The sequence below is a fragment of the Cynocephalus volans genome, chromosome 2 (genome assembly GCF_027409185.1).
Source record: "Cynocephalus volans isolate mCynVol1 chromosome 2, mCynVol1.pri, whole genome shotgun sequence".
In the NCBI taxonomy this organism is placed as follows: domain Eukaryota; kingdom Metazoa; phylum Chordata; class Mammalia; order Dermoptera; family Cynocephalidae; genus Cynocephalus; species Cynocephalus volans.
This window is the reverse complement of record NC_084461.1, coordinates 180,984,674-180,996,964: the sequence shown is the minus strand read 5'-3', so window position 1 is coordinate 180,996,964 and position 12,291 is coordinate 180,984,674.

The following is a 12,291-nucleotide window of genomic DNA, read 5'->3' as shown; positions in this document are numbered from 1 at the left end:
AGGGAAAACTTCTCCTTCGGCCCCTGGAGGTTCTCTGAAAGAATCAATGAAGAGCGATTAATATGGAGAAAGGCATAAGAAATTTTATTTTAACATGCTGGGAGGAGAAAGGCATGGGAATCACAATTCCCCAGTGGGGTACGATGTTTATATGCCCTCTTCATAGGGAAGGGGGAGGTGGGTGCAGGAGTAAATGATTCTTAGGGGACACACTGGGCTGGAGAACATGCAATGGCCTGTGACAGTCTATTAGGCCCTCAGAGCAGACAGGGACTGGTAAATGACTTTCTTCAAAATACTGCATGGGGCTGACATAGCAGACACTGGTCTGTGAGAAAAGTCTGTCCAGATGTGTTAACAGACCCCAGTCTGCCTTCCTGTGATATGAGTTAAGTTAATGAAGATTCAAGGACAGAACCAGAGGTAATTCTCATCTTATGTGGCAGGACCAGGCTTCAGGCAGATGAGGGACCAGCTTCATTCTGTTTGAGAGTGGCAGAGGACTGAAAGACAGAAAGGGAAGGTCAGATGGAGCTTGAGGCTACTTCTTTATTCCAGCTTGCCAAAGCACCATATTTGGGTAACAGCTTTCTGCACCCCAACGTTACCTTTATGGCCAAAGGAAATTTGTAGATGTGATTAAGTTAACCACCTTGAGATGGGATCTTGATATTATTCTAGGTTAGCCAGGTGGACCCAATGTAATCTCAGGGATCCTCAAATGGAAGAGGAAGGCAGAAGCGTCAACTGAAGGAAGATGTGGCTACTGGAGAAAGACGCAAGGCGATGCAACACTGCTGGCTTTGAAGAGGGAAGAGAAGTCAGGAGACAAGGGATACTGGCAGCCTTTCAAGGCTAGAAAAGATAAGAAAAGGGATCCTATCCAGAGCCTCCAGAGGGAATGCAGCCCTCCCAACACTTTGGTTATAGCTCAATGAAACCCATGTCAAACTCCTAACCTACAGGCTTGTATACTAATAAATTTGTACTGTTTTAAATGTGTGGTGATTTGCAGCAGCAATAGGAAGCTAATACATTCCTTAAATGTAAAAAGTCTACTCAAAAGATAACTCACAAAAAGAAAAATGCACACTAGAGCAGATGCAGGACAATGCTGGGCAGGGCCCGTGATGTGGACAGGACAGTGTCATCATTTTGGAAGACGTCCCTACCTTGCTACAGAGGGAAGCATAAGAACTGACCCAGGCAAGGAGGCTCGGGCTCAGCTAGGTCTCTGAGCTGGTGCACTTTGCATGCTCATCAGTGACCTCAAAATGACCAAAACTGGTACATCTCTTCCTACCACCACCCTCTCTGCACCTCCTCCCTTCTACGTTCCTTTCCAGCCATTCTTCAGATGCCACCTGGAAACTCAGCTGGAAAAGTCAGAGCCCTTCTTGAATAGCAGATGATGGAGATAACAACAAGGAAACTTTATTTGGAGGTACAAGGCGGGAACAATTATTTGAAATTTTAAAGTATATTTTACCTTTGCTTTATCAAATAGAGAAAAATGATTAGACAAAACAAAATATCACTACTATATGGTTATGAGACTCACACTTCTTAATAAAACAGAGGTGAAGGAAGGTGACTGTTCTTCCAGGTAAATGAACAGTCGCTAACAAACAGTACCTTGTGAAGATGCTGTCTGAAAGGGGAGATGTCATTGCAGATTTTAAAATATTCTGTATGACTGTTTACTGAGAATAGACATTCCCCAGGTCCCAAACTTATACAGAAGTCTTTTATTTGACTTTTAAATGGATTTTCAGAAATTGGGTAGGAAAATGAAGAGCTCCCCAGAATGGATGATGGAGAGTTCTGGAATCCAGCAGGTCTGTGTTTCCATTGGGCCTCACAAGTCTCTAGTTATGTTAAGAGTAGTAGAGTTTGGTTTGTAATTAAGGTGAATCGGAATTATGTAAATACAGAAAACAAGCTGAGAGGCTCAATTATCAGCAAAATTTAAAGTAATATGAGTCCCCTAAATAAAAGTGTATGAGGAATCACATAAATTTAAACTTATCAGACAGTTAGTTGTGGCCTGTATGCTGTCTTCTGACTCATGTTGGTACCATATTTTATCAAGTAGACAGAATTAGCCCCCAACTTTTGTCAGGAATATCTTGAATTAAATGTCAAAGTACACCAGGACTTTGGAAATGCATGTCTCCCCGAAGAGTAATTATCCTAAATTCCAACACTTAGAAATTCTCAAATTCAGAAATATCAGTGACTATGAAACATTTGAAAAAATTTTCAATTGCACTAAGAATGGGGGGGAAAGCTAAATTAAAACAAAATATTTTGTACTTCTCAGATTGTCCAAAATTAAATAAGATATCGTGCCAGGCATGTGCTCTGCACCGTTTGTGGTCGTGTGAATTGATATGACCCATTTGGAAGGCGATTTCGGAATAGCTCCAAATGCAAAAGGGGAACCCTAAGACTCACAGTTCTACTCTGATAAGTGTCAAAAGGTATTTGAGCACATGTAGCCTTTCTCAACCAGGGTTGCTCATCTGAATCACAGAACACAGAAAACAGTGTGAGTGACTATTTAGTCAAGTCTCCCAACAGTGATACATAATTAGCATCATTCCAGATGCATGGGAGAAAAGTTAACTCATTATGTGCAATGGATGCCCTAAGGCAAGAATGTGTAATTTTCTTGGGAGCCCTGGTTGTGAAAACTGCAGGTGTCTGGGAATTCATTGTCACCTTGTTGGTGATGCTGAAAAAAATCAGAAATGACTCAAATGTTATGGTACATTCATGTTATGGATTAGCTAGTAAGTAAATTAATATAGCTACAGATATACTGACCTATTAATATTTCTCTGATAAGTTGTTATATTTAAAAGCAAGTTGCACCATTATGAGATATCACTTTAGACCCACTGGGATGATTTAATTCGAAACAACAGATCGCAACAAGTATTGGTGAGAATGTAGGAAAATTTGGGACTTTCATACACTGCTGGTGGGAGTATAAAACAGTGCAGCAGCTATGGAAAACAGTCTGGAAGTTTCTGAAAAGGTCAAACATAGAGTTACCATACAACCCGACAGTTCCATTCCCAGGAATATACTCAAAAGAAGTGAAAACATACATCCGCGTAAAAGCTTGTACACGAACGTTCATAGCAGCATTATGCATAACAGCCAACAAGTGGAAACTGATGAGTGAAAGAAGCCAGTCACAAAAGGCCTCATGTTGCATGGTTCCATTGATACGGAATGTCCAGAATAGGCAAATCCATAGAGACAAAAAGTAGATTAGTGATTGCCAGGGACTGGGCAGGGAGAACGGAAAGTGACTGTTGATGGGTATGGGGTTTCTTTCTGGGATGACGAAAATTTTCATTGACTGTGGTGATGGTTGCACAATTCTGTGACTATACTAAAATCACTAACTTGTACACTTTTAATGGGTGGCTTGTATAGTATGTGAATTATATCTCAATAAAGCTGTTACAAAAAAAAAGAAACAAAGTAGCAGGTGAAATAGATGATGCCTAAGATTTGCTTTTTAAAAAAACTCAGAGGGTGAGCCTGGCCATTTTGCTTAGCTGGTTAGAGCGCAGCGCTGATAACACCAAGGTAAAGGGTTTGAATCCCATGACAAGCCAGCCACCAAAAAAAGTAAAATTAAAAAAATAAAAAATCTGAAGGTGGAGTTAAATAGTAGGGTTTTAAAAGGGATTCATTTATTCTATGATGGAAACTGCTGAAGCTGGGTGAGGAGTATGACACTCTTGATACGTTTCTCTCTACCCTTGTATACAAAAACTTCCAAATCAAAAATTTTAAAAAGTAAGGAATGGTAGAGAAAACAAGGATGCAGCATGCTAATAACTGTTGAAGCTGAATGATGAGTGGGTGAATACCATTGTACCCTCTACTTTTGCGTAGGTGTGGAAAATTTGGTCATAAAAAGATTTTTGTAAGTAAGGCAAATAACAATGTAAAGATTATAATCCCATTTTAGCTGAAATAATAATAATAATACATAGACTGATAAAAGCATACCAGAGAGATTATAAGCAACTAGCAGTGGCTTTTTCTTGGAGGGCAGGGGTGGGGGATGTCTTTTATTTTTCTACTATATATATATATATATATATATATATATATTCTCCAATTATTTGAATTTTGCAGAAAGAAGGCATTGTGTGCAAGCAAAAAATAGAAATAGGTATTTTTCTTTAAGTTCTACAAATAAAACAGAGTAGCCCGGCTCTTGGTCCTCCTGTGCTCGCTGTCCCCAGTGGCACCACACAATCTAACCACCTTGCAAAGCTGTTGTGAGGTTTAAAGGAATCAACACACCTAAGGCAAACCCACAAGGCACTCGGCTAAGAGGCTGCAGTAAACATCTCACTCCCTTCTTCTTTCGCAAATTCGTCAGGGGCTGGGAATTTCGATTTTGGTGAACTATCAGCTATTGACCCATATACCTCACGACCATCTTTCTTCTTTGTGACATGTCCTTTTTGCCCTAGCCCCTAAGATGTTCTTTTTATAGTTGTGAGTTAGGTGCATCCATTACAAATTCGTTTGGCAAGTTACAGCACGGTGCTATGTCAGTGTGGGAACACCAAATGGTTCTCCAGAGGTCTGAAAATTATCACCCTCCCAAATGTGTTTGCCCTTCTCCAAGCAAATATTCCTTAGCAGACAGGCTCTGACCTCCAAAAGTTTACTGGGAGTGCTGGAAGATTCTAGAGCATTCAGCTGTCTGATGCCAAGCCCAGGGTCAGATGTGGCTCAGATGTGATTACACCTTGCAACAAGGGTCTTGTCCCAGTGATTTGTGGCAGGGCCTCTTTCTCTTCCCTACCCTGACAAAGTGATGCCAGTAAAGACTTTTCCAATCACACGGAGAACAGACACAGCTATGTAAACAGATTGCAGGCTGTGCCCACCACCACCAACAGCCAGTCTCGAAAATGAAGGACTTTTTTTCTTGAAATAAAAGACTGTCAAGGCTTCTGGTAAAACTGGTTTAAAGAACGTTGTAATTCATTCCCGCCCAAGGTCCTAGAATTAAAGTAAATGTGTGGACTCCCTCAAATGCACACTTAGATGGAAAGTGATCAATGGAGTTGGAGGAACATTCTGCCCCGAGGCAAAGCTAGTCTCATTACCAAGTAAGGAAAGTTCTCTCATCTGCCATTGTCAATTTCTGTCAATTTTGCCAAAAGCAAAAATAAAAGACTTTTTTGTTGTTATGCAACAGCAAAAACAGTATTGCTTTGCAAAAACCTGGAAACCAAATGTAGGAGGCTGGAGAAAGAAGGAGTTGACCCTTTGGTTTGGTGGACTGATCTTTATTCAAGTCCTTGGCCTGCCGCCATGTCACAATGAGACACGTGTCCCGAGACATGCCTGGAGTCAGGCAAGCCTATAACTCAGTGCTCTTTCGGGTTAGATTCTTTAAATAGTCATTCCACTTTTTTCTTTTTTTTTTAATTTTAATTTTTTTTATTTTAACTGCTCAATAAACATTGCAGTTGATTTTTATGTCCCTTTACCCATTTCTCTTTCTTCCCTCCCTCTCTCCCCTCCCCTCACACTACATCATGTCTGTTCACTTATCTTAATAAGTTCAAGGAATTGTTGTGATTGTTGTGTCTTTTCCCCCCACCCTTTATTCGTTTGTATATTTATTTATTTTTAGCTCCCACAAGTGAGAACAAGTGTTATTTCTCTTTCTGTGCCTGCCTTGTTTCACTTAATATAATTTTCTCTAAGTCCATCCATGTTGTTCTGAATGGTAGTATTTCATTCTTTTTTACACCAAAATAATATTCCATTGTGTAGATATACCACAGTTTCCTTATCCACTCATCTGATGATGGACATTTGGGCTGCTTCCAACTCTTGGCTATTGTAAATAGTGCTGCAATAAACATTGGAGAACAGGTATCCCTTCAGTGTGATGATTTCCATTCCTCTGGGTATATTCCCAGCAGTGGACTAGCTGGGTCATATGGTAGGTCTATCTGTAATTGTTTGAGGAACCTCCATACCATTTTCCATAAAGGCTGCACCATTTTGCAGTCGCACCAACTTTTTTTTTTTTTAATAAGAAGCAAGAAACAAACTGACTTCCCTATTCACTCATTCACTCATTCATTCAAGATGTGTTTTATGTGCAAAGCTCAATTCTAGGCAGAAGGGATGCAGCAATTAATAAGACAGACACACTCCCTGAAGTCATGGACTTTACTGGAGAAAGACAGGCAGTTAATAAGGAAGCAACTGAATAACTCACACTATTAATAGCAAGTTAGGATGCTATGCTACACTGTGGGGAACTTTGAAAACATTGTGCTAAGTGAAAAAAAAAATAGTCAAAGAAAACATTTATTGAATGATTCCCTTTATATGGGCCAATCCATGGAGACAGAATATAGGAGAGTGGTTTCCAGGACCAGGGGAGGGAGAAGTAGGGAGTGACTGTTATGGATACTGAGCTTCTTTCCCGGCTAATGAAAACGTTCCAAGATTGTGGCTGGATGTGCAACTTTGTCAATATACTAAAACCCACTGAGTCGCACACTCTTAAGTGGGCGAATTGTGATGTCTGTGAATTATATGTCGGTGAAGCTCATGAGCAATAGCTGTGATGGTAGCTGCAAAAGTTATTGCTGGGTAACATGCTGCCCCAAGATGCAGTGACTTAGCGCATGCTAATTATTGATCCTGCATTTATGGGTCATTTGGGTGACTTGGCTGATCTAGCTGGTTGCTCCTGGGTCTGGTCAGCTGGAGGGATGGTTGGAGGCTGGTCACTGGGGTGTCCTTACTCATACACCTGGTGGCTGGCTTGCTGTCTGCTGGGACAGAGGGTGATTAGTCCATGTATCAACTTCCCCAGGCTAGACTGGGCTTGTGCACCCAGTACCCACAGGAGTCTGAGATATGGCAACTGTGTGTGAGGTTTCTGGAGGCCTTGGAACTGATGCTATGTCACCCTGTTATGTCCTTTTGGACAATGCATGTCACAAAGCCAGCTCTGAACCAGGAAATACATATCACTTTTTACACTTTTATTAAGATACAATTTGCATACCATCTAATTCACTCATTTAAGGTATACATCTTACTGGCCTTCTTTATGTTCACAGCGTTGTGCATCCTTCACCCCAATCAACATTAAAACTTTCTCATTACTCCCTAAAAAAACCCTTCACCTCTAGCCAGCACCCCCCAATTCTCCAATCACCCCCCAGCTCTCCCCGCAGCCCTAGGCAACCTCTAATCTGCTTTCTGTTTTTATGGATTTATCTATGCTGAATATTTCATACTAGGAGGCCTTTTGTGTTTGGCTTCTGTCACTTACCGTAAAGTTTTCCATATTGTAGCATGCATCTGTGCTTCATTCTCTTTATTGCTACATGATATTCTATTGTATAGGTATCTCCCATTTAAGAGGTGTATACTCTTGAAATAGGCTCCACCTCTTAATGGAAGAGCTGCAAAGTCATAGTATAAGGAACATAGATACAGAAAGAGGGAGAATTGAGACATTTTTGCAAACAATCTGCCCAGTGGTATGGCGTACATTAGTTTGTTGATTTGCTGGCATCAATTTTGTGCAGGTAGCAATGTGCCCCATCCCAGCGGGTGAACAATGATTGGTCCAAGCCAAGCATGGCAGTTCCACTCCTTTTGCCACTACCTGGTCCAGAGGGGACATGTGGCACAATTCTGGCTGATGACAAGCAAGATGATCTGCTGGGAATCTCTAAGAAAGAGTTTCTTTTCTCACAAGGAAAGCTGAGCAGGAAGACCTTTTTGCCTCTTTCCTAGAGTGTTTTAAGGGTCATTTTGACCACTCATGAGCTTTGCTTTATGCACCATCTATAGAACTATCAGTATGTGTAACTGAGTTGAAAAGGGACCCCCAAAATTCACACCTACCCAGAACCTCAGAATGTGACCTTATTTGGAAATAGAATATTTCCAGGTATAATCACATTAAGATGAGGTCATACTGGATTAGGGGGAACCCTAATCCTATGACTGATGTCCTTCTAAGAAGAGGAAATTTGGACACAGAGAGACATGGGAGAAAGCCACAGGAAGACGGAAGCAGAGATGAAAGCAATGTGTCCACAAGTCAAGGGATGCCGAGACTTGCTGGCAGCTAGCTGGTAGGAACCCACCTGCCAGGATCTTGGTTTCAGATTTTTGGCCTCCAGAACCATGAGAGAATACATTTCTGTTGTTTTAAGCCACAGTTTGTGGCATTTTGTCACAGCAGCCCTAAGAAACTACTACACCATGTTATTCCACTATTTTAAAAATAGTCAAATCTTTACAACAAGCACATCCTTTAAGTTTTCAGGGAAGGAGACAGCTTTTCAGGGACCCTGTCTGGGGACTGGAGGAGGAGAGACAAAGGATGTGGGGAGAGGTGAGGGGACAAGAAGAGGGAAGGGCCACACACAGGGCACTGGAGAAAGTTCATCATCAGACCTTCCTACCCCAAGCCCACCCCTGCCTCTCAAGATGAGCTCACTCTACAGGACATCATGTTTCTTCTCTTGCAAACAAGTGACCTTCATCGTGATGACCGAAGGAAAAGCAGCCAGCTTGCTTCACTCTCCTCACAGAGCCGAGCCTTTTTATCGCAGGAAAGAAAATATATGATTTCTCATTTTAAAGGATTATGGGCCATGGATGCCCTCTTTCTGTATGTTAGAAGCATATAAAAATTTTTGAGGGATGAAAGTGAATAACTTGAGGTCTGAACACAATAAAGTAATTGTCTTTTTTATTATAAAGCAGTTTGGTTTGAGGTGGCAAAAAGATGTTGTTAATATTTTGAGGGCTAGGTTTTTATTCCTTTTGTCAAGGACAATGAAAGACTTGGATCTCTGGAAGGTCATTTAATTACTTACAACTGAGGCTTTGTAGTGACTCTTCAAATACGAAGTTGGAGGAGATACCCCAGGGAATAACACCCTGAGGTTTGTCCCCAAGGTCACTACTTTGTTGGTTTATGCACACACAGAGACAGACACATGCACATACATATACACATGGACACGTGAATGCAGACACACAAATAGACACATGCATGTATATGCATACATACATGAACACACATAGACACACATGATACATACATGAGCACATACACAGACACATGCATGTGTATAAACACGCAGGTGTGCACACCCATACATACACACATGGATTCATGTGTGCATGTAAACACACACATGAACACACATACAGACAGACATGAGCACACACATAGACACACACACAAATACACATACACACACGGCTACCCCCTACTCACATCTCCCCAGGTCTCACAAGATAGATGTGTTCAGGCCACTGTGATATGACATTCCCTTTGGGGTCTATTACTGAGGCCATCAGTTAAAATGTGGCTTTCCTAGGATGTGCTGCTGTTTTCCTACTGATTGCCTGTACTTCCTCTTAAGGAAAGCATCAAACGAGATGAAATCCCCAGATTCTGACAAATAATGTGAATTCTGTTCCCTCCTTGCCTTTCTACCTGGATCCCTGTTGCCTAGGGAATTGTGGTAAGGCAAGGACCCTGACTGTGTGAGCTGTGATCTGTGAAGGACAAAGGAATTAGGACAAAGTGGCCATTGTCAGAGCCCACAAAGAAAGCACCTGTCCCACTGCCCAGCAGAACAGTCGGGCTGGAAGATGGAGTCACTCGGCCTCATGGTGTAGTTAATGACAGCCACCCATCATTCTCTTCTTACCAGTGGAGAGCCCTCAAATTACTTTGCCTTTTTTTTTTTTTTTTTTGGTAAAATTCACATAACAAAATTCAGTGGCATTTAGGACATTCACAATGTTGTGCAACCACCACCTCTATCTAGTTTCAAAACATTCTCATCACCCAAAAAGAAAACCCCATATCCACTAAGCAGTCACTCCCCATCTTCCCCTTCCCTAAGCCCCTGGCAACCAGAATCTACTTTTTGTCTCTATGGATTTAGCTGTTCTAGATATTTCATATAAATGGAATCATTTGATATGTGTCCTTCTGTGACTGACTTCTTTCATTCAGCAAGATGTTCTCAAGTTTCATCAGTGTTGTAGTATGTCAGCACTCCATTCCTTTTTTTTTTTTTTTTTTTTGGTTTTTCGCGACTGATAAGGGGATCGGAACCCTTGGCTTGGTGTCGCCCGCACCACGCTCAGCCAGTGAGCGCACTGGCCATCCCTATATAGGATCCGAACCCGCAGTGGGAACGCCACTGCGCTCCCAGCGCCACACTCTCCCGAGTGAGCCACGGGGTCGGCCCTCCTTTTTAAGGCTAAATAATATTCCACTGCATGGATACATCATGTTTATTTGTCTATTCATCCATTGATGAACGATTGGACTGTTTTTACTTTTTGGCTATTGTGAATAGAGCTGCCATGAATATTAGTGTACAACTTTTTGTGTGAACACCTGTTTTCCATTCTTTGGGGATAAACCTAGTTGCTGGGTCATATGGTAATTTTTTTTAACTTTTTGAGGGACTGCCAAGTTGTTCTGGCCTTGTTTAAAGTTTTTAATAATTAAATAGAACATAAATACAGAAAACTAAAACTTAATTATTAATGTATTGTTATTAAATTATAATTTATATAATTATATTATAAATAATAAATTGCTGTAATATGAATGCCCTGGTAAGTATCCCCTACACAGAAGCTCTTCCTGTCCCCCTCATCCTATAATCATAATCTCTATCTGCCCCCTAAGAGTAGCCACTTTTATACATCTTTTAAAAATAAATTACCACTATAGCTTAGTGGTTTTATTTTTGAACATAAAGTTCATTCCATTTAGTAGCTAACATTACATTGTATGGATGAGCAATCATTTATCCACTTTCTGTTATTGAACATTCCAGTTGTTTCCATCATTTTGCTATGACCTTCAGGAGGCTCTTCTTCCCTCTTAGAGCTTCCTCTTCTGTGAGATAAGAGACAGGGACAATCCCCATTAGAAAGGAATCGAGGTCTATGTCTCTCCCCTTGAGTTTTGGTGGGACCCAGTGACTGCTCCCAACAACAGAGTAAGGCAGAAGTGCCACCATGTGACCTCCTCATGTGGGTCCTGAAGAGGACATAGCTCCAGCCTGGTTCTCTCTAGATAATGATCAGCCTGGGGGAGGACAACAGCTTCCCCAGGATGGAAGGAAGCCCAGACTATTCCACATGGAAAGACCACACAGAGGGACCACAGAGAGACCACATGGAGAGACCACACAAAGAAACCATATGAAAGACAACATAGAGAGACCACACAGAGAGAGCACATGAGAGATCCACATGGAGAGGCCACACAGACAGACCAAATAGACAGACTACATGGAGAGGCCACATGAGAGACCATATGGACCACAAAGAGAGATCACACAGAGAGACCCGCATGGAAAGATCCACATGGTGAGACCACAGAGAAACCACACAGAGAGAGCACGTGACAGATGCAGAAACACCATGTAAGTGGAACTGAGGTCCACAGCTGTATTAGTCCATTTTTGTGTTGCTATAACAGAATATCTGAGACTGGCTAATTTATAAAGAAAGGGGGTTTCTTTGGCTCATGATTCCAGGAAGATGCATCTGGCATGGGCCTCAGGCTACTTCCATTAGTGGCAGAAAATGGCAGGTCAATTGGCGAGTGCAGAATCACATGGCTAGAGGAAGCAAGAGGGGAAAGTGCCAAGCTCCTTTTAACCACCAGTTCTTTCAGGAACTAATACAGCAAGAATTCACTCACAACCCCACCACCAGGGAGGGCATTAAATCTATTCATGAGAGATCTGCCCCCATGACCCAAACACCCACCAACATTGCCGCATTGGAGATGGAATGACTGTATTTACAAGTGAGAAGGGCATGATATGACACGTGAAAGGAGAGCTGTTCACTCCTGTGCATCTCTCTTTTAAATAATAGGAGCATCACCCAGACACCTCCAGGCAGCCACCCATGGCTCGACTCTTTCCTAAACCAACCCGTCAATTAAAATGAGACTGTCGTGACATGACTGTGGAGGAGGTGAGCATTAACCCAGTAACAACTGGGTTCCTTACAAAGGAGGAAGGCTTTAGAGTTGGCCTTTTTGAATGGTTTTGGGCAGGTTTCTTCTGTACCTGTAGGAAGTGGAGGTGAAGGGATGGCTGTGTGCCATCTGTGTGCCTTCAGATGAGAAAACATCCTAGGAGAACTATTTAGTGCTGGGTTCTGCTGAGACTTTTTAAGGCTAAAAACTTGTAAACC